At 44.6% G+C, this 27,654-nt stretch overlaps 1 pseudogene; it reads left to right on the top strand.

The window, feature by feature from the left end:
- The first annotated feature begins 14,310 nt into the window (after nt 1-14,310).
- LOC112621151 lies at nt 14,311-16,193 on the top strand (annotated as a pseudogene).
- Nucleotides 16,194-27,654: the final 11,461 nt, after the last annotated feature.

Genomic DNA, 27,654 nt, shown 5'->3' on the forward strand with positions numbered 1-27,654 from the left:
AATATGGCCGTATCTTAACTCAAGGGTCCCAGTCCTTGGGCTGCAGACCAGTACCGGTCTGTGGCCTGTTAGGAACTGGGCCACACGGCAGGAGGTGAGTGGTGACGAGTATTGCCACCTGAGCTCCGCCTCCTGTCAAATCAGTGGCAGCATTAGATTCTCACAGGAGCGTGAACCCTACTGTGAACTGTGCATGTGAGCGATCTAGGCTGCCTGCTCCTTATGAGGATGTAATGCCTGATAATCTGCGATGGAACAGCTTCATCCCAAAACCACCCTCTCTCCATGGAAATACTGTCTTCCATGAAAGCAGTCCCTGGTGCGAAAAAGGTTGGGGACCATTGTCTTAACTAATCACATCTGCAGAGACTGTGTTTCCAAATAAGGTCATATTCACAGGTATGCCATGGATTAGGACTTAAACTTATCTCTTTTAGGGGACACAATTCAACACATCACACCTGTGGATGGATTTGTAGATGTTTTCAGTTATTTGCTATTAGAACAGATGTATGCTTTCTATGGACGTGTGTATGTTCTTATGGACTTGCGGCATGCTTCTGAGATACAAATTGCTGAAAGTGGATATGCTGACTGACAGGTTTTTGCCAAATTGTGTTTCAAAATGGTTGTGCTTATAGCCTGGCCAGCATGACAAAACCGCGTCTCTACTAAAAATACAAAAATTAGCCGGGTGTGGTGGTCCACGCCTGTAATCTCAGCTACTCGGGAGACTGAGGCACGAGAATCGCTTGAACCCGGGAGGCAGAGATTGCAGTGAGCCCACATCACACCACTGCACTCCAGCTTGGGAGGCAGAGCGAGATCCTGTCTCAAAAAATATAATAATAATAGAATAAATTTAAGAAACAAGATGGTTGTGCTTAATTCCATTCCTACTCTGTATATTTCCCTACAGCCTCACCAAACTATAATACCAGTCTCTTTACCTACCAATCTGAGAGTTGAAAAATAAAACCTCATTTTAAATGTCTACTTATTTGATTATTTATGCTAATGAGTACATGTTCATGTGTTTATTAGCTTTGTGTAAGTCTGTGAAATGCTAGCAGTTTCTTATTCCCTGCAGGGTTGCTGGTCTATGTTTTGTTTAATCTATTTTAGACATTTCAAGGGCTTTTTGTAAGGTCATAATCTTTTTATTGTTGTTCTTTTATTGAAAGGAACTTGATCTTTTATATAAACCTAAAGCAACAGATTGTGTGAAATTATATATCTATAATGTAAGCCTATTAGCTATGTGAGTATGGGAAGTGTTTAATAAGATTATGATACGAGAGAGAGAGAAAGAGAGAGAGAGAAGTGTAAACAGTAACACCAGAAACAAGATGTGATTGAAAGAATGTCAGTGAGTGGGACCTTATATGAATCTGCCAGAGGGTAAAAAAAAAAAAAAAAAAAAAAAACCTTTCCTGGCCAGACATGGTGGCTCATGCCTGTAATCCCAGCACTTTGGGAGGCCGAGGCGGGTGAATCACTTGAAGTCAGGAGTTCAAGACCTACTTGGCCAACATGGTGAAACACCGTCTCTACTAAAAATGCAAAAATTAGCCAGGCATGGGAGGCTGAGGCAGGAGAATCGCTTGAACCCAGGAGGTGGACGTTACAGTGAGCCGAGATTTCACCACTGCACTCCAGCCTGGGCAACAAAGCAAGACCTTGTCTCAAAAAAAAAAAAATTCCCTTTCCTTCATTTTATTTATTTTATTTTATTTTTTGAGACGGAGTCTCACTCTGTCGCCCAGGCTGGAGTGCAGTGGCATGATCTTGGCTCACTGCAACCTCTGCCTCTCGAGTTCAAGTGATTCTTCTGTCTCAGCCTCCTGAGTAGCTGGGACTACAGGCGCGTGCCACCATACCCGGCTAATTTTTGTATTTTTGGTAGAGACGGGGTTTCACCATATTGGTCAGGTTGGTCTTGAACTCCTGATGTCATGATCTGCCTGCCTGGCCACACCTCACGATTTTTAATTACAAACAAAATGGCTCTGTGTTGAAAAAAGAAAGTCAGGATGGGGACGCAGTCTGTTGAATATTTACCACCAGTTTGATATCTTAACTGGAGGTCCTCATCTAAAATGAAGAAAAGCGGCCAGGTGCGGTGGCTCACACCTCTAATCCCACGACTTTGGGAGGCCTAGGTGGGCAGATCATTTGAGGTCAGGAGTTCGAGACCAGCCTGGCCAACATGGTGAAGCCCCCGTCTCTACTAAAAAAGTACAAAAATTATCTGGGCATGGTGGTGTGTGCCTGTAGTCCCAGCTACTTGGGAGGCTGAGGCAGGAGAATCATTTGAACCTGGGAGGCAGAGGTTGCAGTGAGCCGAGATCACACCACTGTACTCCAGCCTGGGCGACAGGGCCAGACTCAGTCTCAAATAAAATAAAATAACCGGTGCTGTGGCTCATGCCTATAATCCCAGCACTTTGGGAGGCTGAGGCAGGCGGATCATTTGAGGTCAGGAGTTCGAGACCAGCCTGGCCAACATAGTAAAACCCTGTCTCTACTAAAAATACAAAAACTAGCCAAGCATGGTGGTGGGCACCTGTAGTCCCAGCTACCTGGGAGGCTGATGCAGGAGAACTGCTTGAACCTGGGAGATGGAGGTTGCAGTGAGCTGAGATTATACCACCGCACTCCAGCCTGGCGACAGAACAAGACTCTGTCTCAAAAATAAAAATAAATAGTAAGGGGACAATTCCACTTCTGGGTATATACCTACAAGGATTGAAAGTAGGACATGAGTAGATATGTATACACCCGTGTTCGTAGCAGCAGTATTCACAATAACCAAAAGGTGTAAGCAACCCAAGTTTCCATTGTCCAATGAATGGATAAGTAGAATGTGGAGTATCTATTCAACAGAATATTATTTATTCTTAGAACAGAAGGAAATTTTGACACATGCTACATCATGGATAAACTTTGAAGACCTTATGTTAAGCAATATGTGCCAGACAAAAAAGAACAAATAGGCCAGGTAAGGTGGGTCATGCCTATAATCCCAGCATTTTGGGAGGCCGAAGCAGGAGGATTGCTTGAAACCGGGAGTTTGAGAACAGCCTGGCCAATATAGTGAGATCCTGTCTCTACAAAAAAGATAAATTAGCCATGCAAGGTAAGGCATGCCTGTAGTTCCAGCTACTTGGGAGGCTGAGGCAAGAGAATTGCTTGAGCCCAGGAGGTCAATGCTGCAGGGGGCTATGATCATGCCACTGAACTCCAGTCTGGGCAACAGAGTGAGATCCCATCTCTACAATACAATAAAATTAAATGAAGAATATCATATTATTTCACTTATATGAGGTAAACAGAGTAGTCAAATCCATAGAGACTAAAGGAGTGGAATGGTGGCTATCAGGTGCTAAGGCAAGGGAGGGATGAAGAGTTATTGTTTAATGGGTATAGAGTTTGGGTATAGAGTTTTAGACTTACAAGATGAAAAGAAGTCTGGAGACTGGTTCAACAACAATATGAATATACTTAATGCTACTGAATTATACACTTAAAAATGGTCAAGAAGGGCCTGGTGTGGTGGTTCATACCTGTAATTCCAGCACTTTGAGAGGTCAGGCAGGAGGATCACTTGGGCCCAGTAGTTTGAGACCAGCCTGGGCAACAAAGAAAGACTCTGTCTCTACAAAAAGTAAAATAATCAGCGGGACATTGTGGCCTGTGCCTGTAGTCCCAGCTAATCTGGAGGCTGAGATGGGAGGATCCCTTTTGCCCAGGCATTTGAGGCTTCATTAAACTATTATCACACCACTGCATTGAAGTCTTGGCCACGGAGTGAGCCCTATCTCTAAATAATAATAATATTAATCATAATAATAATAAATGGTTAAGAGGAGAATGTATAAGGACATGTATAAGGGAGCCCCTATAAGACCATGAGTTGATTTCTCAGTGGAAACTTTGTAGGCCAGAAGGGAATAGGGTAATATAATCAAAGTACTGAAAGGAAAAAAAAAAAAACTTGTCAACTAAGAATACTATGTCTGGCAAAATAGTCCTTCCAAAATGAAGGAGAAATGAAGTTTTCCCATGAAAAACAAAAGCTAAAAATAGTTTATGACCACTAAACTTGCCTTACAAAAAAATTCCAAAGGGCGTTCTTCAAGTTGAAACAAAAGGATGCTAAAACAGCAAAACAGTTGCATAAGAAAATATAAAACTTATTGGTAAGGGTAAATATAAAGACAAATACAGAATACTGCAATACTGTATTGGTGGTGGGTAAATCACTTCTGATTCTAGTATAAAAATTAAAAGACAAAAGCATTATAAATACCTATAGTTAAAGGATACATTAATAGATACATAATATAAGTACATGTAAATTATGACAACATAAAGCGTGTATAGGGGATAATAAAAGTATTATGTTTTGTATACAATTGAACTTAAGTTGTTATCATCTTAAAATAGACGGTTCTAACTGTAAGATTGTTTTTGTAAACCCCATGATAATGACAAAGAAAATATCTGTAAAAATTACACAAAAGAAAAAGAGGAAGGAATCAAAGCATATCAATACAAAAAAACAAAACAAAAAGAAGACAGCAAGAGAGGAACAGATGGACAAAAGAATTATAAGACTAACACAAACCAGTTAATAAGGCTGGGCATGGTGGCTCATGCTTGTAATCCCAACACTTTGGGAAGCCAAGGTGGGCAGATCACTTAAGGTCAGGAGTTTGATACCAGCCAGGCCAACATGGTGAAACCCCATCGCTACTAAAAATACAAAAATTAGTCAGACGTGCTCACTTGAACCCAGAAGGCAGAGGTTGCAGAGAGCTGAGATCGTGCCACTGCACTCCAGCCTGGGCAACAGAGCGAGACTCTGTCTCAAAAAAAAAACCCAAGGCCGGGCGCGGTGGCTCAAGCCTGTAATCCCAGCACTTTGGGAGGCCGAGACGGGCGGATCACGAGGTCAGGAGATCGAGACCATCCTGGCTAACATGGTGAAACCCCGTCTCTACTAAAAAATACAAAAAACTAGCCGGGCGCGGTGGCGGGCGCCTGTAGTCCCAGCTACTCGGAAGGCTGAGGCAGGAGAATGGCGTGAACCCGGGAGGCGGAGCTTGCAGTGAGCAGAGATCCGGCCACTGCACTCCAGCCTGGGCGGCACAGCGAGACTCCGTCTCAAAAAAAAAAAAAAAAAAACCCAAAACAAAAACAAATAAACAATAAAATGGCGGTAGTAAATTCTTCCCTATAAATAATTACTTTAAATGTAAATTGATTAAACTCCCTAATCAAAAGATAGAGAATGGCTGAAAGGATGAAAAACAAGACTACAGGCTGTCTACAAAAAACTCACTTTACATTTAAGGACACACATAGAGCACTGTGTGTCCTTAAACTTATTCCTTGCATCTGGTAACCAAGAAAGAACAGAAGTGATTATACTTGGATCAGACTAAATAGAGTTAAAATTTAAAACTGTCATGAGAGACAAGGAGGGACATTATATAATGATAAAATGGCCAGTTCACTAGGAAGACATAACAATTATAAATATTCACTCAACATCAGAAAACCTAAGTATATAAAGCAAACACTGACAGAACTAAAGAGAGAAAGCAATACAATAATATCCAAGCCTCTGACTACTTTGTAAAAAGGAGAAAAAAAGGAATACAGTTATAGTAACAGACTTCAATACCCCACTTTCAATAGTGGATAGAACGTCCAGATAGACTATTGATAAGGAAACAAATGATTTGAACAACACTGTAGACTAAATGGACCTGACAGACGTACACAGAACATTCCACCCAACGGCAGCACAATCCACATCCTTTTGAAGTGCACATGGAATATTCCCCAGCGTCAATTGTAAGGTTAGGCCACGGCCTTCATCTGTGTTGCGCTGCTATATGAGAATACCTGAGGATGGATAATTTGTAAAGAAGAGACATTGATTCCTCACAGCTCTGAAGACTGGGAAGTGAAAGGTCCAGGTGCTGGCAAGTTGGGCTGCATCCTTCAGAGGCGAAGAACACAGAACACTTCCTCACGTGGCCAAAGTGCAGCAGACGATGAGCCCACTCCAGATAGCTTGTTCAAGCGCAGCATTAATCCACTCACGAGGATAAAGCCCTCATGACCTAAACACCTCCCATGAGGCCTCCCTTCCCCAAACTGTCGCATTGGTGATTAAATCTCCAACACAGAAGTTTAGGAGGGGACCAACGTTCAAACCGTAACAGTCACGAACAAGTCTTAACAAGTTTAAGAAGACTGAAATCATACCAAGTATCTTTTCTGACCACAGTGAAATAAAACTAGAAGTCAATAGCAGAAAAAAAAACAACTCTGAGGCCAGGCGTGGTGGCTCATGCCTGTAATCCCAGCACTTTGGGAGGCCAAGGTGGGCAGATCACCTGAGGTCAAGAGTTCCAGACCAGCCTGACCAACATGGTGAAACCCCGTCTCTACTAAAAGTACAAAAAAAAAAAAAAAAAAATTAGCTGGGGGCATGCCTGTAATCCCAGGTACTCAAGAGGCTGAGGCAGGAGAATCGATTGAACCCAGGAGGTGGGGATTGCAGTGAGCTGAGACTGCACCACTGCACTCCAGCCTGGGCAACAAAAGTGAGACTCCTTCTCAAAAAAAAAAAAAATTAATTAATTAATTAATTAAAAATAGAACTACCGTATGACCCAGCAATTCCACTTCTGGGTATTGATCCAAATAATTGAAACCAGAATCTCCCTCCAAGAGTTATTAGCACTGCCATATTCATTGCAGCATTATTCATAATAGCCAAGATGCAGAAACAAACCAAGTGTCCACTAGCAAATGAGTGGATAAAGAAAATGTGGAATACACATGCAGTGGAATATTAGTATTCAGCCTTAGAAAAGAAGAAACTTCTGCAATATGGGACAACATGGATGAACTCTGAGACATTACGCTAAGTGAAATAAGCCAGTCACAGAAGAACAAATACTGTGTGATTCCACTTAAAATTAGTATCTAAAATAGGCCAATTCATGGAATACAAAAGTGAAATGGTAGTTGCCAGGGGCTGGGCAAAGATCAATGGAAAGTTTCTTTTTTTTTTTATTTTTTTGAGACAGTCTTGCTCTCTCACTCAGGCTGGAGTGCAGTGTGCAGTGGTGTGATCTTGGCTCACTGCAAGCTCCGCCTCTCAGGTTCAAGTGATCCTCCCACCTCAGCCTCCCCAGTAGCTGGGATTACAGGTGTGCACCACCACACCTGGATAATTTTTGTATTTTTAGTAGAGATGGGGTTTTGCCATGTTGGCCAGGCTGGTCTCGAACTCTTGACCTCAGGTGATCCACCTGCCTTGGCCTCCCAAAGTGCTGGGATTACAGGCATGAGCCACCATGCCTGACCTCAATGGAAAGTTTCTAATCAACAGGCGTAAAGTGTCAGTTAAGCAAGATGAATGAGTCCCAGAGACCTGCTGTACAACACTGTAACTATACTTAGGGATACTGTATTGTACACTTGAAAATATATTAAGAGGGTAGCCGTCATGTTAAGTATTCTTACCACAGTAAAGTAATTCTTTTTCTTAAGTGTGCCATAAATTGAGGAGTATGATTAAATCTATCTTTGGAACCTGAGTTCCAAAATGAAATAAAATAAATCCAACATAAAAAATGTAAATGCTTTAACTATTATAAATACTATTAAGGCAAATTTTACAAGAAGTATGATTCAGTTATCATGGAGACTAAGGTAAGATTCTCAGTTCCTAGAGATTTTTTTCCTCCAGAACTGAAAGCTAGCTCACAGGGGTATCTTTTGTCCATTTCTTTTTTGAGACAGGGTCTCACTCTGTCTCCCAGGCTGGAGTGCAGTGGCATGATCTCCGCTCACACAACCTCTGCCTCCCAGACTTAAAGAAACTTCCCACCTCAGTCTTCCAAGTAGCTGGGACTAGAGGAGCACACTACCATGCCCAGCTAATTTTTGTATTTTTTGTAGAGACGAGGTCTTGCCATGTTGCCCAGGCAGGTTTCTAATTCCTGGGCTTTAAGCAATCCACCCGCCTTGGCCTCTCAAAGTGCTAGGATTACAGGCATGAGCCACTGCATCTGGCCTTTCGTCAAATTTAACCTTGCCTGTCATGTTCATTATTAAACCTCCAGTCCAGGCATAGTGCCAGCACAGAGTCAACTCTAATAAATACTTGATGAGTAAGTGCATATCAAAACAAAATGCAAGCTGCTTCCATTCTGTAATTCTGCATTTTGCTAATGAAAGGATATTTGAGTCATAGAAATCGGCAAAGTAGGTATTTGTTGTTCATTCATGGAGATGATAGGTGAGAACCTCAGATTTTAGGCTTGGCCAAGATCTCAGTCTGTTAAAACCGGACAAAGATGGAAAGTTTCTAACTAAGGAGGCATGGAAGCCAGAGATGCTAGCAAACTCCCTGTAGGGCAGCCAGAACGACCCTTACCCTTATGAAGGGCAGTCATAAGTTTGATCATGTCACGTTCATGCTGGAGAAAGAACGAACCAACCATGAAATGATCCCAGGACAAATATGGTCATATGGGTCCATCTGCAGACACCTAGATTTGGAAGACTATAACAGACTCTTGTCTGAGGATGTCAACTGAAGCCTCAAACTGAGAATATAAGTGACAAGTGACAAGCCGCTGACATTTCAAAGTGAGGAGTAAAGGCAACCCCACATAACTTGCTAAGAGGTGGCAGGACCAGTTCTCTGACCTGGAACCCATTCCTTTCCTGCAGGCTGTCAAGGGGAAAGGGGAGATCCATAGCCACATCAGAGCAAGCCTTTCTATGAAGAGTATGGTTAGCTTGTGGGGAAGGGGTAATTTTCCACCCCACCCTTCCAACTCCGCTTCCAAAGAAGCCCACCTGGAGTCTGGGTGTTGCCTGCCAGGAAGGGAGAAAGCCTGGATGCCAGGGTCCAGCCTGAGGAGGTCCAGGAGACGGCTAGTGGAAGGCAGGCCTGGGAGGGGGAGTTGTGGGAAGGAGAAGGACTTGTACATTTTATTTTTGCTCTCTGTTCTTTTTTCTTCTTCTTTTTCTTCTTTTGAGACGAAATTTCTCTCTTGTTGCCGAGGCTGGAGTGCAATGGCGCAGTCTCAGCTCACTGCAACCTCCACCTCCTGGGTTCAAGCAATTCTCCTACCTCAGTCTCCCAAGTAGCTGGGATTACAGGCGCCTGCCACCTTGCCCAGCTAATCATTTTTGCTCTTTTTTCTATTTAACTTTTTTTCTTAATTGTGAATATGGTTTTTTGTTTGTTTTTTGTTTTTTTTTTTTTTTTGAGATGGAGTCTCACTCTGTCACCCAGGCTGGAGTGCAGCAGCACAATCTCAGCTCACTGCAACCTCCATCTCCCAAGCTCAAGCGATTCTCCTGCCTCAGCCTCCTAAGTATCTGGGATTACAGGCGTGTATCACCATGCATGGCTACTTAGGTTTTTTGTTTTCTTTTTTTTTGCATTTTTAGTAGAGATTTTCACCATGTTGGCCAGGCTGGTCTCAAACTCCTGACCTCAAATGATCCTCCTGCCTCAGCCTCCCAAAGTGCTGGGATTACAGACATGAGCCACCACACCTGGCCTACTTTTGTAATTTTTAAGAGGCTGGATGCAAATATATAGATTTTTTTTTTTTTTTTTGAGATGGAATTTTGTTCTTGTTGCCCAGACTGGAGTCTAATGGCGCGATCTTGGCTCACCGCAACCTCTGCCTCCCAAGTTCAAGCAATTCTCCTGCCTCAGCCTCCCTAGCAGCTGGGATTATAGGCATCCACTACCACACCTGGCTAATTTTGTATCTTTAGTAGAGATGGGGTTTCTCCATGTTGGTCAGGCTAGTCTCAATCTCCAGACCTCAGGTGATCCACCCACCTCAGCCTCCCAAAGTGCTGGGATTACAGGCGTGAACCACCACGCCTGGCCGAAGCTAGTTATATTTGTATTCAATTTGAAAGACACTTTGGTCCGGGTGTGGTGGCTCACACCTGTAATCCCAGCACTTTGGGATGCCAAAGAGGGTGGATCATGAGGTTAGGAGTTTGAGACCGTCCTGGCCAACATGGTGAAACTCTGCTTCTCACACTTCAATGTGCATAAAACCACCTGAAGATCCTGCTAACAGTGCAGGCTCTGATTCAGTAAATCTGGGGTGTGCCCAGAAGTTCTTCATTTCCAACAAGCTCCCAGGGGCCATGGATACTGCTGGCCCAGGTACCACATTTGGAGTAACAAGCATTGAGTGACTTGCCCAAGGCTGCCCAGCCAGGACTAGAATTTGGATCTCCTGCCTCCCAAAACAAGATGGACTTATTCTTGCCTTTTTCTCTGCTTGTGTTGACCACCAGCTGGAAATCAGAACCATGTAGATGGTAACAAGCCACTTGCGTCGTCTTCTGTGATGGCTGTTTCTATGTTGATGTGGGAAAGTGTTTATATTTAAAACAATTATGGGTGATTCTGGGAAATCTCAGCCATCCACAGAGTTGTTTCCCCTTAAGTAGTTACATAACCTGTTATGTAACAGCTGCGTGAGATAATGCTTTTTGTCCTTTGCAAGAAGTTTGCTAGGAAAGAGTCCTTCAGGTAGTAAAGGCATTTCTTCCTCCCTTCCAGGTCCTGGGGCTACAGAAAGCACCTCTTTATTCCACCAAGCAATCTACTTGGGCCACTTCAGGAACCTCTGATGTGTGGCTGCACACCACCTTATTTTTTTCTTTTTTTTTGAGGTAGAGTCTCACTCTGTCACTCAGGCTGGAGTGCAGAGTGCAGTGGCGCAATCTCACCTCACTACAAACTCTGCCTCCCAGATTCAAGTGATTCTCCTGCCTCAACCTCTCGAGTAGCTGGGACTACAAGTGTGCACCACTACGCCCGGCTAATTCTTCTTCTTCTTCTTCGTCGTCATCTGCTTCTTCGTCTTCGTCATCGTCGTCTTCTTCTTCTTCGTTTTCTTCTTCGTCGTCGTCGTCTTCATCGTTGTCGTCTTCGTCTTCATCGTTGTCATCTTCATCGTCATCTTCTTCCTTTTCTTCTTCGTCGTCTTTGTCTTCATCGTCTTCGTCGTCGTCTTCGTCTTCCTCATCGTCTTCATCGTCTTCTTCGTCGTCTTCGTCATCTTCTTCATCGTCGTCGTCTTCTTCGTCATCGTCTTCATCTTCGTCTTCTTCATCTTTGTCTTCTTCGTCTTCATCTTCTTCGTCTTCTTCTCCGTCTCCGTCTCCTTCTCCTCCTTCTCCTCCTCCTCCTTCCTCTTCTCCTTCCTCTTCCTCGTCCTCTTCTTCCTCTTTTTTTTTTTTGAGATGGAGTCTTGCTCTGTCACCCAGGCTGGAGTGCAGTGCCTTGATCTCGGCTCACTGCAAGCTCCGCCTCCTGGGTTCACGCCATTCTCCCATCTCAGCCTCCCTAGTAGCTGGGACTACAGGCACCTGCCACCATGCCCGGCTAATTTTTTGTATTTTTAGTAAAGACGGGGTTTCACCACGTTAGCCAGGATGGTCTCGATCTGACCTCGTGATTCCCCTGCCTTGGCCTCCCAAAGACCTGGGATTACCAGGGTGAGCCACTACTCCGGGCCTGTTTTTTGTTTTTTTTTTGTTTGTTTTTTTTTTTGAGACAGAGTCTCACTCTGTTGCCCAGGCTGGAGTGCAATGGCGCAATCTGGGCTCACTGCAACCTCTGCCTCCCAGGTTCAATTGCCTCAGCCTCCTAAGTAGCTGGGATTACAGGTGCCCGCCACCAGGCCCAGCTAAGTTTTGTATTTTTAGCAGAGACAGGGTTCACCACGTTGGCCAGGCTGGTCTCTAACTCCTGACCTCAGGTGATCCACCCGCCTTGGCCTCCCGAAGTGCTGGGATTACAGGCGTGAGCCACTGCGCCCAGCCTGCACACTACATCTTAAGGTCCTTCATGTCAACTCTATGGCAATGCTCTGCACACATGGCCACATGTAACCCTCGCAGTCCCCCTGAATGGGAGGGTTCTCATACCCCGTTTACAGATGAGGAAACTGAGGCTCCAAGTCATTAAGTATTTGCCTAAGGTCACACACCTAGAATTCAGTGCTTTGTCTCTGATGCCAGAGTCCTCACTTGTCCCCACCCCACTGTACTGGAAATGATACGGCTCACCAAGTTAGGGCCAAGTCTTAGAGAAAGCTTCTGGAGGCTTTCTGGTGGGTTTCAGTAGAGCCACCCAAGACCCAGTTCTTTGGCCAGCCTCTCCCTTGGTGGTGAGGATTGTAGCTTTCTTAATTTTCCTATAACTGAAATGCGTTATTGTTTCGAACACTCCTTCCACTGGGTGTGTAAACTCCATCCTCAGCCAGTTTGGTTAGTCTTAGTTGATTCCACATGTTCTAGGGCAAGTCCGGGCTTCCTTAATCACTTTAAGGGATTTTTCCCCAACAGAAGCTATTAACACTACTGGTTCATTCTTGTCTTTCGGCTCTTTGTTTAAATGTCACCTTCTTTTTTTTTTTTTTTTTTTTTTTTTTTTTTTTTTTTTTTTTTTTTTTTGAGACGGAGTCTCACGCTGTGTCACCCAGGCTGGAGTGCAGTGGCACGATCTCGGCTCACTGCAAGCTCCGCCTCCCAGGTTCAGGCCATTCTCCTGCCTCAGCCTCCGAGTAGCTGGGACTACAGGCGCCCGCCACCACGCCCGGCTAGTTTTTTGTATTTTTAGTAGAGACGGGGTTTCACCATGTTAGCCAGGATGGTCTCGATCTCCTGACCTCGTGATCCGCCCGCCTCGGCCTCCCAAAGTGCTGGGATTACAGGCTTGAGCCACCGCGCCCGGCCAAATGTCACCTTCTTAAAGCAACCATTCCTGACATAGCTAAGAATGCCCACCCACTCATCCACTATCAGACACTCAGTTTCACTCCTTCATAAGCAATAGTCACCATCAGGTACTTTCCTGCTCATTTTTACCGTCTATGTCTTGTCACCACTCCAAATAATGCTTCACTTCTCTTTATTTTACTGTTGTGCCTAAAATAAGATCATCAAGGCTTTGGTACCCAAGTTTTGAGTTTGGGACCTATTTAGCTTTTGTCTACAGCATAAGGAAATAAAACAGCTGCTTGTAGCCCAGGCTTCCTATCCAAGAAGGTGGGAGGAGACTGGAAATCCTGAAAAAGACAGCTGGAGTTGGGAGGGAAACTAGAGTGAAGAGAACTATCTCCCCTCCTTGTTGAAGACAGCCTAGTTGGTGTAGAGAAGGCAGCAGGGGGCGAAGCAGAAAAAGGTTTATTTCCTCACTCACAACTCCCTAGCCCTCCCTCCCCACCTCGCCCCTGCAACCTCCACCTTCCCACTGCCCCATTCTCCCACTGCACTGCAGGGGGGCCTCAGTCAGGCTCCCCTGCTGGCTAAACTCAGTTGTTAGTTTTGTAGGAAGCCCTGCCCTTGTGGAAAAATGCCTGCTATTTGTTCTGTGCCACGCTTTGCCCATATTTGTCTTCCTCTCCCCTCCTCCTTCCCTAAATAGCACGCCTTGGCCCGTCCCTGTTGAACTTTGTCCTATTGGCAGTGGAGTATCTTTCCAACCACCACAGCAGTCCTGTGGCAAAGATTTACAAAGTGAATCAAGAGGTGAACTTACACCAACTGCACAAATTGAAAGCCAATTCTTTTTTTTTTTTTTTTTTTTTTTTTTTGAGACGGAGTCTCGCTGTGTCTCCCAGGCTGGAGTGCAGTGGCGTGATCTCCTCACTGCAAGCTCCGCCTCCCAGGTTCACGCCATTCTCCCGCCTCAGCCTCCCAAGTAGCTGAGACTACAGGCGCCCGCCACCACGCCCGGCTAGTTTTTTGTATTTTTAGTAGAGACGGGGTTTCACCATGTTAGCCAGGATAGTCTCGATCTCCTGACCTCGTGATCCACCCGCCTCGGCCTCCCAAAGTGCTGGGATTACAGGCTTGAGCCACCGCGCCCGGCCTGAAAGCCAATTCTTATTGTAATCTTACCTCACTGGGAAATGTAATTTGACAGAAGAGGTTTGTTGAAGGCTGGAGTGCAATGGCACGATCTCGGCTCACTGCAACCTCTGCCTCCCGGGTTCAAGTGATTATCCTGCCTCAGCCTCCCAAGTAGCTGGGATTACAGACATGCGCCACCATGCCTGGCTAATTTTGTATTTTTAGTAGAGATGGGGTTTCACCATGTTAGTTACGCTGGTCTCAAACTCCCGACCTCAGGTCGGGATCCACCTGCCTCAGCCTCCCAAAGTGCTGGGATTACAGGCGTAAGCCAATGTGCCTGGTCAAGATCTGATGTTTTTAAAAAGCGGAGTTTCCCTGCACAAGCTTCTCTCTTTGCTTGTTGCCATTCCACGTAAGATGTGACCTGCTCCTCCTCGCCTTTTGCCATGATTATGAGGCCTCCCCAGCCATGTGGAACTAACACTTCAGTTATGGAAGATCAAGATGAAGATGAGTCCTCAAAGAAAAATACTCCTTGGCAGATAAGTAATGGAACATTGTCTGTGATTGTCTCCAGAAGCAGGCCTTCAGAAGGAAACTATCAAAAAGAAAAAGACTTGTGTATTCAATATTTTGACCAGTGGTCTGAATCAGATCAGGTGGAATTCGTGGAACATCTTATTTCCTGAATGTGTCATTAGCAGCATGGACGTATTAATTCTCACCTGAAGCCCATGTTGCAGCGGGACTTTATTGCTGCTTTACCTGAGCAAGGCTTAGATCACATAGCAGAAAATATTCTTTCGTACCTGGATGCCAGGTCTCTGTGTGCAGCAGAGCTGGTATGTAAAGAATGGCAGCGAGTGATCTCAGAACGAATGCTCTGGAAGAAGCTGATTGAACGAATGGTACGCACTGACCCCCTGTGGAAAGGACTTTCAGAAAGAAGAGGGTGGGATCAGTACCTGGTTAAATACACTGATCCCCCATGGAAAGGACTTTCAGAAAGAAGAGGTGGGATCAGTACCTGTTTAAAAACAGACCCACAGCTAGCCCTCCAAATTCATTTTATGGGTCATTATACCCAAAGATTATCCAGGATATAGAGACTATAGAATCCACCTGGCAGTGTGGCCGACACAGCTTGCAGAGGATTCAGTACCGCTCTGAAAATAGTAAAGGCATCTACGCTTTACAGTACAATGATGAAAAAATTATCAGTGGCCCACAAGATAATTCTATTAAGATTTGGGATAAAACCAGCCTGGAATGTTTGAAAGTGTTAACGGACACACAGGCTCTGTCCTCTGTCTGCAGTATGATGAGCGTGTCACTGTAACTGGCTCTTTGGATTCTATGTTGAGAGTGTGGGATGTGAACATGGGTGAAGTTCTTAACACATTAATCTACCACAGTGAGGCTGTACTGCACTTACGTTTCAGCAGTGGACTGATGGTGACCTGTTCCAAGGACCACTCCATTGCTGTGTGGGACAGGGCTTCTGCGACCGATATCACTTTACGCCGTGTCCTGGTTGGCTACTAAGCTGCTGTCAATGTAGTAGACTTTGACGACAAATACATCGTGTCCGCCTCGGGTGACAGAACCATCAAAGTCTGAAGCATGAGCACCTGTGAATTTGTTCGTACTGTCAGTGGGCACAAGCGAGTCTTGTTTCCAGTACAGGGATGGGCTGGTTGTTAGTGGATCATCAGATAATACCATTAGGCTCTCGGATATTGGATGTGGCTTCTGTTTTAAGAGTCCTAGAGGGACATGAAGAATCGGTCACAGAAGCCCTGTCCCACAGGGCAATGGAGCGGTCCTTGGAACAGGTCACCATCAGTCCACTGCTGAAGCGTAAGTGCGGTACAGCCTCATTGTGGTGGATTAATGTGTTAAGAACTTCACCCCTGTTCATATCCCACTCTCACCATAGAATCCGAAGAATGCATCTCACCAATGCATCCGGTTTGGTAACGAGGATTGTCAGTGGGGCCTATGATGGGAAAATTGAAGTTTAGGACTCGCAAGCTGCTCTTGACCCTCGAGCCCCAGCAAGCACTTTGTGTTTGCGCACATTGGTGGAACATTCTGGACGTGTGTTTCAGCTACAGTTTGATGAGTTTCAAATCATCAGCAGCTCCCACGATGACACTATCTTGATTTGGAATTTCTTAAATGTGCCTCCCAGTGCCCAGAATGAGACCCATTCCCCCTCCAGAACATACACTTACATCTCTAGATAACAGTCTGCACTTTCAACCATTTCCGGGTTTTCTAGTCTTGAACTACTGCCTACTTGGCTATCAGATGCCTAAGGGAGTTCATTCACAGCTGAGTTATGAAGCTGGAATTGGTTCTAGATGCTGGGTACATGCAAAGTAGCCTAACTCTTCAAGTCCCGACATTTCTCACCTCTGATTCCGGCTCTACTTTGAGAAGGAGACCTTAGCATCACCGACTTGAAAGTAGCACAGAAGCCCATTTCCTTCCCTCATCAGTGAAAAAAATCTAATGTTTCAAATGTAAACTGTTCATAGAAAAGGAACATAGAATCTGTTTTACCGAAGTAAATCAACCGTCAAGAGAAGACTTGGCCTCTATATTGCTTTGCACTTTGGCTTGACATTAAGAAACAGCATTCTTCTTCAGTGAGATTGTGGGTGCCAAACACCTACTCAGAACGTCCAGGGCTTTCATTTTCAAAAGTTAGCATTGTCCTTTTGACCGTCCAAGTCATTATGAATTCTGACTTGTTGGATTAGGAACATGTCGGACAATGGAAAAACCTCTCTGGGTTGTTTTAGTCATATTTTTTGGATTATACTTCCTTTCTGTACCAATTTCTTTTAATTTAAAGAACTGTAAGTCAGTTGGCCGGGTGCGGTGGCTCATGCCTGTAATCCCAGCACTTTGGGAGGCCGAGGTGGGTGGATCGCGAGGTCATGAGATCAAGACCATCCTGGCTAACACGGTGAAACCCCGTCTCTACTAAAAATACAAAACATTAGCCAGGCATGGTGACAGGCGCCTGTAGTCCCAGCTACTCGGGAGGCTGCGGCAGGAGAATGGCCAGAACCCGGGAGGCAGAGCTTGCAGCGAGCCAAGACTGCACCACTGCACTCCAGCCTGGGCAACAGAGCGAGATTCTGTCTCAAAAAAAAAAAAAAAAAAAAAAAGAACTATAAGTCAGTTATATTATTTCCCAACATAGCTCTTTTATTTTTAAAATTTTTTTAATTATATTTTAAGCTCTGGGGTACATTTGCAGAACGTGCAGTTTTGTTACATAGGTATACACGTGCCATGGGGGTTAGCCCTTTTATTAACTATTCTCTGTCCCCCAACGATCTCCTGATATTTGGTAGAGTAACACCTTTATACATGTGCTTGCCTCCTAACTTAAAATACTGTGTTCGCATGTAGATATAATGTACATAACAGTTTAACCTCAAAGTTGCTGGAGTCAGGGCCCTGTGTGCTTGAGACACTAATATAGAGTGTGTTCGCACATAGCCGTGAGCTGGGCTCAAGAACCTGATTCCAGGGTTGATGTGGATTACCTGGAACCCTTCCCACGGTATTCCTACAGTGTGTTTATTTTGTTGTCATTGTGTGTGTGTGTGGTTTGTGTGTGTTTTTAATGAGAATCTTGTTTTAAAATGTAATTTCTAAAGTTCAACACGAAATGTTTTATTTGTTGTGCAGTATGTATTATATAATAGAGAGATAACAAACATTTTTTGTTCTTATTCTTTTTCTCATAAGTACTCCTGAGTACTAGTGGTCACTTCCCATAGTATTCATTTGGCTTCACTGTCAAAAATCATTATTCTGTGCAGTTGTAGCCCTGGGAAGGGGAAATAAGAAGGCCCTATTGACGGGCTGTCCTGGCTCTGGAATTCATGCATCCTGGCCTTGCCAAGGTTCTGGCAGGGCCCGCTGGTGTGTTGGAGCCTGCAGGTCAGGTCAGACTGGTTCAGAGGCCCATGCTGAGGGGAGAGCACTCCTAAGTGGTATAAAACCTCAAGCCCATGATTCCCACCCCAGTCATCTCTGGTGTCACCTGCGGCTGCAGCCTCAGCAGGTTCTCAAAGCTCCCAAGTACTCCCGAGTACACAGTCCAAATGTGTAAATGGCACTGTTGCCCCGACGGTGCACAGAAAGGACACTGGCATCCAGTTGGCACTCCTTCTCCCTTATTCAATATTAGGTTTGATTTGCCCTTTGCTGTTGTTTCCAAAGATCAAGGAATGTCAATAACTTTTTTTGTTTTTTTTTTTGAGAGGGAGTCTCGCACTGTAGCCTGGGCTGGTGTGCAGTGGCGTGATCTCGGCTCGCTGCAACCTCCTCCAGTTTATTTTGCTAACCATAATTGAGCAAATGTAAATTACTGCTATATTAATGTTTTAAAGCACTAGGATAGTCTAATTCTAACTTGTAATTAATTATGTTTGCCAATTATCTGTTTGAAATAAATTTGTGTCTTAACAGCTATTGAAAGTGTTCAGTTGTACAGATATTATTCATGACAGCTTTGTACTGTGGAATGTGCTTAATAAAAAACAAAAAAGTTTGAAAAAAAGAAAAGAAGAGGTTTGTTGAACTTTCAGATTCCTTTTTTGTTGTTGTTAACTAATTGCCGTCCAAGCTGGAAATCAACGCCATCTAGGGGTCCTCGATGTTATAATCAGAGAACAAGACTAAGGCCTGCTGTCTCCGATTTGAGCCACGAGCAAGCTCCAGTGAGCCCCTTTGTTTCACATTTGATGAGTAGAGGAAAATATTGGGGGTGAATTTTCAGTAACCTGAGTCGATTGCACTTTTTCTTGTAGACTAGCCATCATTAAATCCACTTACGCGCTCCCCTGTGCGGTTCTCTTTCCTTCTGGAATGTTCAGTGCCTGTTTCCAGTCCTGTTTTTCAGTCAGATGGGATTGCCCTTCATTACAGTTATGTGGGTTATGAGTTACGAGCTCTTCCTCTGTGAGGGCCAGCAGGGCACCCCCACTTTCCTGTAGTAAGGAAAGGGTATTGTGTAGTAAAGAATTTTAAGCATGAAGTGAGATCTGGGCTTTGCTCTTGACTCTTGGGAGGTGATCTCTAAGCCCTTAGATTGTCCTGCTTGACGATAGCGCTTTGTTTACCTGGAGGCCATGGGCCATGCCAAACAGAAACAACATGTTAGACCAATGTGATTTACAGTGGGAGATTTGGCCACAACATATCAGCTTGACCCCTGAAGGAATAGACTAAGGTCAAGCCAGTCATGTCCACAGGATCAAGCCCTACTATACACTCTGGACACCAACAGCCTGGTGAGTTTCCTTGGTTGGCAATACTGCATGTATATGGTCCATGTATATAGTTGCCAGAAGGAGTCCATTAGTCCACTGGTAGAGGACTGCTGGAAGCTCTCCTGGACGCTGCCCTATGTGTCTCTTCCCTTGGCTGATGTTAATCTGTGTCCTTTTGCTGTAATAAACTGTAAGTAAGTATAATAGCTTTCAGTAAGTTCTGTGAGTCCACCAAGTGGATTCTTGAACTTGAAGGTGGTTGTGGGGACCCCTAAACTTTAAATTGGTATCAGAGGTGGAAGTGGTCTCGGGGACTCTTTCCTAACTTTATAGTCATGTACTAGGAATCTGAGCACATGGTCTCAGCAAAAACAACAACAAGAAAGAAGAGAGAGAGAGAGAAAGGAAGAAAGAAAGAGAAAGAAAGAAAGGAAGGAAGAAAGAGAAAGAGGAAGGAAAGAAGGAAATGGAAGGAAGAAAGAAGAAGAAAGGAAAGAAAAAGAGTAAAAAGAAAGAAAGGAAAAAAAAGAAAAAACTGCAAACAAACAAAAATGAAGAGATGGTCTAGTCCTGGATTCTCCACTTACTGGCTGGGTAAACCACTTCATTCTTTGAACCTCCTTTGCTGCCCACTCAGTGAGGAGGATGTTATCTGTGTGCTGAAGAAGGCTGCCGTGGCGGTTTAGATGGAAGGAATTGTCTAGAGGGAGGAAAGAGGGGTTGGGGCTGAAGAATAAGGACCTGGAGCCTGAGTGGAAGCCATTTCTAGAAATTAAAGTTTTAGGAACCACTCACATAGTGGGTGAATGCAAGCTCTATTTACATAATAATATAAACAGAAATTTAAATTGCAATACACCTATTGCCCATCAGAATGGCAGAAACTCAGAATCTTTACAAACCACTTATGTGGTGAGGCTGTGGGATTCACACAATGGTGCAATCCAGTTGAGGGGAACTGAGCAATATTCAACAAAATTACACAGCATTTACCCTCTGATGCAGAAATCTCACTTTTGGATACTTACCCTGAATTCCTGAATGACCTCTAACAATTATATATATACACACACACACATATATACATATATATATTTTTTGTTTGTTTGTTTGTTTTTTTGTTTTTTTGAGACGGAGTCTTGCTCTGTTGCCCAGGCTGGATTGCAGTGGTGCGATCCTGGCTCACTGCAACTTCCGCCTCCCTGGTTCAAGCAATTCTCCTGCCTCAGCCTCCCGAGTAGCTGGGACTATAGGCACATGCCACCATGCCCAGCTAATTTTTTGTATTTTTGGTAGAGATGGTGGGTTTCACTGTGTTAGCCAGGATGGTCTTGATCGCCTGACCTTGTGATCTGCCCGTCTTGGTCTCCCAAAATGCTGGGATTACAGGTGTGAACCACCACACCTGGCCTACATATATATTTTTATACATATATATGTGCTTATGTACAAGGCTATTCAAGCGTAATTTGTAATTGCAAAATATTAAAAACAACCTCAATGTCCATATGTAAGAAATTGTTTGAATAAATTATGGTGTGTCTACACAATGGAATAGCATGTCACTGTAAAAGCCAACAACAAAGATCTCTATGAACTGACACAGAGTGATATCCAGAATATATTGTTAGGTAAAAAAAAAAAAAAAAAAAAAAAAAAAAAAACACCAAAGTTCATCAGAATGACTATCGGTATAATATTACATTTGACTAAAAAAGGAATCCATGAATCAGAGTGACACCAAAGAACAAATACGTAGGAAGAAAAAGGAAAGATCTTTCACTATCAGGGAAAGTAAAATGCTCACTAACAAATGTAGAGGAACAGAGCCAGGTGCAGTGGCTCACACCTGTAATCCCAGCACTTTGGGAGGCCAAGGTGGGCGGATCAACTGAGGTCAGGAGTTCAAGACCAGCTGGCCAACATGGTGAAACCCCGTCTCTACCAAAAATACAAAAATTAGCCAGGCATGGTGGTGGGTGCCTGTAATCCCAGCTATTTGGGGGGCTGAAGCAGGAAAATCACTTGAACCCAGCAGGCAGAGGTTGCAATAAGCTGAGATCACATCACTGCACTCTAGCCTCGGCAACAGAGTGAGACTCTGTCTCAGAAAAAAACCAAAGAACTGGGCCGGGCATGGTGGCTCCAGCCTGTAATCCCAGCACTTTGGGAGGCTGAGGCACGAGGTCAGGAGATCGAGACCATCCTGCCAACATGGTGGAAACCCATCTCTACTAAAAATACAAACATTAGCTGGACATGGTGGTGTGCACCTGTAGTCTCAGCTACTTGGGAGGCTGAGGTAGGAGAATTGCTTGAACCTGGGAGGCGGAGGTTGCAGTGAGTCAACATTGCATCACTGCACTCCAGCCTGGCAACAGAGTGAGACTCCATCTCAAAAAAAAAACAAAAACAAAAAACAACAACCAAAAAAAACCAAAAAACACATGTAGAGGAAGGAATACAAGTAGAAAATCAAATCACAATTTTGCATCCATCATAATAATCATTGATTCAGGCTAGAATCATTGGTGGATGCTAAAACCACCGATTGTTGGGGAAAAAAGATATTTACAATATTTCTACAATCTTTAGGCAACCACCCCAGATTACTTATGAGTTATAAACTGACCAGTGACAAAGAGGATACCACCTTAACTAGAGATTAAAATTAACATCTCCAGAGGCTGGGCGCGGTGGCTCACACCTGTAATTCCAGCACTTTGGGAGGCCGAGGCGGGTGGATCACCTGAGGTCAGGAGTTCGAGACCAGGCTGGCCAACATGGCGAAACCCCATCTCTACTAAAAATACAAAAAATTAGCTGGGCATGGTTAGCACATACCTGTAATCCCAGCTACTTGGGAGGCTGAGGGAGGAGAATTTCGTGAACCTGGGAGGCAGAGGTTGCAGTGGCCGAGATCATGCCGTTGCACTCCAGCCTGGGCAACAGAGCAAGACTCTGTCTCAAAAAAAAAAAAAAATTAACATCTCCAATAATAGGACAAACTGAGTAACATGTTCCTGATGGGATGCATGAAAACACCACACAACACCACCAATAGAGTGTTCCTATAAAAAATGTGCAATCTGAATTAAACTCCAGGAAACAATTAAACCCAAGTTGAGGGACATCCTACAAAATAATGGCCTGGCTCTCCAAAAATATCAACGTCATGAAAGGCAAAGGCCAAAGAACTGTTTCAGATGTAAAATGACTAAAGACTACATCAAAATTAAACCCTCTATGCATCAAAGGACACTATCAACAGAGTGAAAAGGCAGCTACAGAATGAGAGAAAATATTTGCAATGGTTATAAGAGGTGATAAGATATATATCCAGAATATATAAAGAACCCCTATAAATCAACAACAAAAACAAACGCCAGGTTCAGTGGCTTATGCCTGTAATCCCAGCATTTTGGGAGGCCAAGGCAGGTGGATCACCTGAGATTAGGAGTTCGGGACCAGCCTGACCAACATGGTGAAACCCCATCTCTACTAAATATAAAAAATTAGCTGGGTGTGGTGGCGCATGCCTGTGATTCCAGCTACTTGGAAGGCTGAGGCCAGAGAATTGCTTGAACCTGGGAGGTGGAGGCTGCAGTGAGCCAAGATTGTGCTGTGCACTCCAATGTGGGCAACAAGGGCAAAATTCCATCTCAAAAAAAAAAAGACATGATTTTAAAATGGGCAAAACTTGAATAGACAACCCTCCAAAGAAAACATACAAATGGTTAATAAGCAGATAAAAGATGCTCAGTAACATGAACCATTTAGGAAATGCCAATCAAGACCACAATGAGATATAAGTTCACACTCGGCCGGGCTCGGTGGCTCAAGCCTGTAATCCCAGCACTTTGGAAGGCCGAGATGGGCAGATCACGAGGTCAGGAGATCGAGACCATCCTGGCTAACACAGTGAAACCCCGTCTCTACTAAAAAATACCAAAAAATAGCTGGGCGAGGTGGCGGGCGCCTGTAGTCCCAGCTACTTGGGAGGCTGAGGCAGGAGAATGGCGCAAACCCGGGAGGCGGAGCTTGCAGTGAGCTGAGATCCAGCCACTGCACTCCAGCCTGGGCGACAGTGCGAGACTCTCTCTCTCAAAAAAAAAAAAAAAAAAAAAAGTTCACACTCATAGGGATCAATATTTTAAAAAAAGAAAAAAAGAAAAAAAGAAAATACCAAGTGTTGTGAGGATGTGGAGAAATTAGAACACTTATGCACTGTTGGGGGAATGTAAACTTATGCACTGTTGGGGGAATTAGAACACTTATGCACTGTTGGGGTATAGTCACTGTGGAAAACAGTATGGCAGTTCCTCAAAAATTAAAAATCAAACTACCACAAAGTCCACCAATCCCAATTCTGGATATATAAACAAAGGAATTGAAAGCAGGGAGTTAAACAGGTATCTGCACACCTGTGTTAGTAGCAGCATTATTCACGACAGCCAAAAGGTGGAAGCAACTCAAGTCCATCAACAAATCAACAGATGAATAAAATGTGGTCTATCTATACAAAGGTATATTACTCAGCCTTAAAAGGAAGGAAATTCTGTCTGGGCGCGGTGGCTCACACCTGTAATCCCAGCACTTTGGGAGGCCAAGACAGGCAGATCATCTGAGGTCAGGAGTTTGAGATCAGCCTGGCCAACAAGGCGAAACCCTGTCTCTACTAAAAATACAAAATTTAGCTGGGCGTGGTGGCTGCGCCTGTAATCCCAGCGACTTGGGAGGCTGAGGCAGGAGAATCGCTTGAACCCGGGAGGTAGAGGTTGCAGTGAACCGAGATCGTGCCACTGCATTCCAGCCTGGGGAACAGAGCGATACTCTGTCTCAAAAAAAAGGAAGGAGGCCAGGCGCGGTGGCTCAAGCCTGTAATCCCAGCAGTTTGGGAGGCCGAGACGGGCAGATCACGAGGTCAGGAGATCCTGGCTAACACAGTGAAACCCCGTCTCTACTAAAAAATACAAAAAAAAAAAACTAGCCGGGCGAGGTGGCGGGCGCCTGTAGTTCCAGCTACTCGCGAGGCTGAGGCAGGAGAATGGCGTGAACCCGGGAGGCGGAGCTTGCAGTGAGCCGAGATCCGGCCACTGCACTCCAGCCTGGGCGACAGAGCGAGACTCCGTCTCAAAAAAGAAAAAAAAAAGGAAATTCTGACATATGCTACTGATTCAAGAGCTACACAGAAATTATTTAGGCAGAGCCTGGTGTGGTGGCTCACGCCTGTAATCCCAGCACTTTGGGAGGCTGAGGCAGGCGGATCACAAGGTCAGGAGATCGAGACCATCCTAGCTAACACGGTGAAACCCCGTCTCTACTAAAAAATACAAAAAATTAGCCGGGTGTGGTGGCGGGCGCCTGTAGTCCCAGCTACTCCGGAGGCTGAGGCAGGAGAATGGTGTGAACCTGGGAGGCGGAGCTTGCAGTGAGCCGAGATTGCGCCACTGCACTCCAGCCTGGGCGACAGAGCGAGAGTCCGTCAAAAAAAAAAAAAAAAACGAACGAACGAAAGAAAGAGAAATTATTTAGGCAGATAGTGGGTAAAATAGGGCAAAACAGTCCTCAGCAGAATTTTCCTTTTAACAAAAGCAGCCCCCAAATCATTATAAAAGGCAGCCTGAAAAACCAAGCTGCAGACATAGATAAGAAAGCTGGAAGCTTGCACAGGTGAACGCCGGCAGCTGTGCCAATAGAAAAGGGCTACCTGGGGGCCAGGTATGTTCAGCATGGAGGCTCCATCTTCCCTTTCCATTGTCACCACGTGTACAGTAAAGAAACAGGCAACATGGCCCCGGCCAGAGAACACATCCGCATAATAAAAGATTAGGGTGGGGGCAGCCAGGTTTTTGCCCCCTATGCAAAGGGCACACCTGGTCCAACCAATCTTTCATGCCCTGTGTAAATCAGACAACACCTCCTTAAGCTCATCTATAAAACCCCTTACATTCGCAGAAGCAGCAACCCATTTTTTCGGGACCCCTCTCTGCTGCAGAGAGCTCTTCTCTTTCACCTATTAATCTTCCACTCTGAACCTCATTCTTGTGTGTCTGCATCTTAGTTTTTCATGGTCGTGAAACAACAAACCTTGGGTATTTACCCTAGACAAACAACACCGTTTCACAACAATATGGATGAAGGTTGAGGACATTATGCTTAACGACATAAGCCAGTCACAAAAGGACAAATACTACATGATTGCACTTACATGTGGTAATAAATAGTCAAACTCACATCAAATTAGCTGGGCATGGTGGTGTGCATCTGCTGTCCCAGATACTTGGGAGGCTGAGGCTGGAGGATCACTTGAGCCTAGGTGGTGGAGGCTGCAGTGAGCTATGATTGTACCACTGCACTCCAGCCTAGAGTTCGAGACTAGTCTGGCCATGATGAAACACTGTCTCTACTAAAAATACAAAAAAATTAGTCAGGTGTGGTGGCATGCACCTGTAATCCCAGCTACTCAAGAGGCTGAGGCAGGAGAATCATTTGAACCCAGGAGGTGGAGGTTGCAGTGAGCTGAGATTGTGCCACTGCACTCCAGCCTGGGTGACACAGCAAGACTCAGTCTCAAAAAATTAAATAAGTAATTAATTAATTTTAAAAAGATAATGTTTCTGTATTAATTAGTTATTGCTACTAACAAATTATTCCATTTATAGTGATTTATAACAACAATCATCACTTGTTTTCTGTCATGATTTCAGTGGCTCAGAATATCGAGCATGGATTGGGCAATTCCATTTCAAATTCTCTCATAAAGTTGTAGTCAGATATTGGTTGAAGTGGGCTGCAGTCATCTGAAGGTTGGCCTGGGGCTGGAGCATGCACTTCCAGGATGGTTCCCTCACATGGCTGGTATGTTGGTGCTGACTGTTGATGGGAGGCCTCAGCTGCTCTCTGTATGAGCCTCTCAGAAGGTGCATTGAGTGGCCTTGCAACATGGCAGCTGGCTTCCCTCAGAATGAGTAATCCAGGAGAGCAAGACAGAAGCCACAATGTCTTTGATGACTTCGCCTTGGAAGTCACTGTATTAGTCCGTTTTCACACTGCTATAAAGAAATACTTGAGACTGGGTAATTTATAAAGGAAAGAGGTTGCATGGCTCTGTGGCTGGGGAGGCCTCAGGAAACAATCACAGCCAAAGGCAAAGGAGAAACAAGTACCTTCTTCACAAGGTGGCAAGAAAAGAGAAATAGTGAAGGAGGAACTGCCAAACACTTATAAAAGCATCAGATCTCATGAGAAGCCGCTCACTGTCACGAGAACAGGATGAGGGAAACTGCCCCCATGATCCCATCACTTCCCATCAGGTCCCTCCCTTGACGTATGGGTATTACAATTTGAGATGAGATTTGGGTGGGGACACAGAGCTGAACCATGTCAGCCCCACACCATCATTTTCCCAGAATTCTATTCACCACAATGGTCAGCTGATACTTGGGGGACACACTGGGGCATAAACCCCTTTTTCACACAAGGAGGCAAGGATCACTGAGGGCCATCTTAGCAGCTTCTACCACAGTGTCATATCATAAATAATATTCACCAGAGTTAAATTCAATGTGTGAGGGCCAGGCATGGTGGTTCACACCTATAATCCCAGCACTTTGGGAGGCTGAGGCCTCCTCACTTGAGGTCAGGAGTTCAAGACCAGCCTGGCCAACACAGTGAAACCCCATCTCTACTAAAAATACAAAAAGTAGCCAAGTGTGGTGGTGGGCACCTGTAATCCCAGCTACTTGGGAGGCTGAGGCAGGAAAAGTGCTTGAACCCAGAAGAAGGAAGTTGCAGTGAGCCGAGATCGTACCATTGTACTCCAGCCTGGGTGACAAGAGCAACACTCCATCTAAAAAAAAAAAAAAAAAAGAGCAGAGTGGTCTGTTTCGCATTGCTATGCAAACTCAACTGACTGAAGACTCCTTTGGGGACGGTTATGAAGAGACCTCTTAATGCAAAATCAGGCCATTTTAATAGCACACCATAGTCCAGAAATGTGTTTAGTGAAATCTGACAATAGGCCAGGCCCTCCTTACAGGACAGGAGAGTTGCACCCAACTTACATTTACATATAACTTAAATCAACTATATATATGCATATTGAGGGCAGAGGGAGAGAATATGAGTTTACATCATAAAAGATTTTGTCTGCTCTTCCTATCAACAATTTTATGCCCTGGAGTAGGAGGAAGACTGGTGATTTGAATCCAAAACTCCTTCGCACATTGTCAGTCTGTAGATATCACTCATGGTGTGAGCATCTCACCTTGTGAGTTGATTCTGCTATTTTAAGTCCATATTTTTGACACAACAAGGCCCTGCATAACCAAGCAATTCCTTCAGCTGATGCTCAACTGAAAACAAACACACAGAAACAGCAATCTGTTCATCTCTAAGAGCAGGGAAA

This window comes from Theropithecus gelada, chromosome 3 (genome assembly GCF_003255815.1).
Source record: "Theropithecus gelada isolate Dixy chromosome 3, Tgel_1.0, whole genome shotgun sequence".
Taxonomy (NCBI): Eukaryota; Metazoa; Chordata; class Mammalia; order Primates; family Cercopithecidae; genus Theropithecus; species Theropithecus gelada.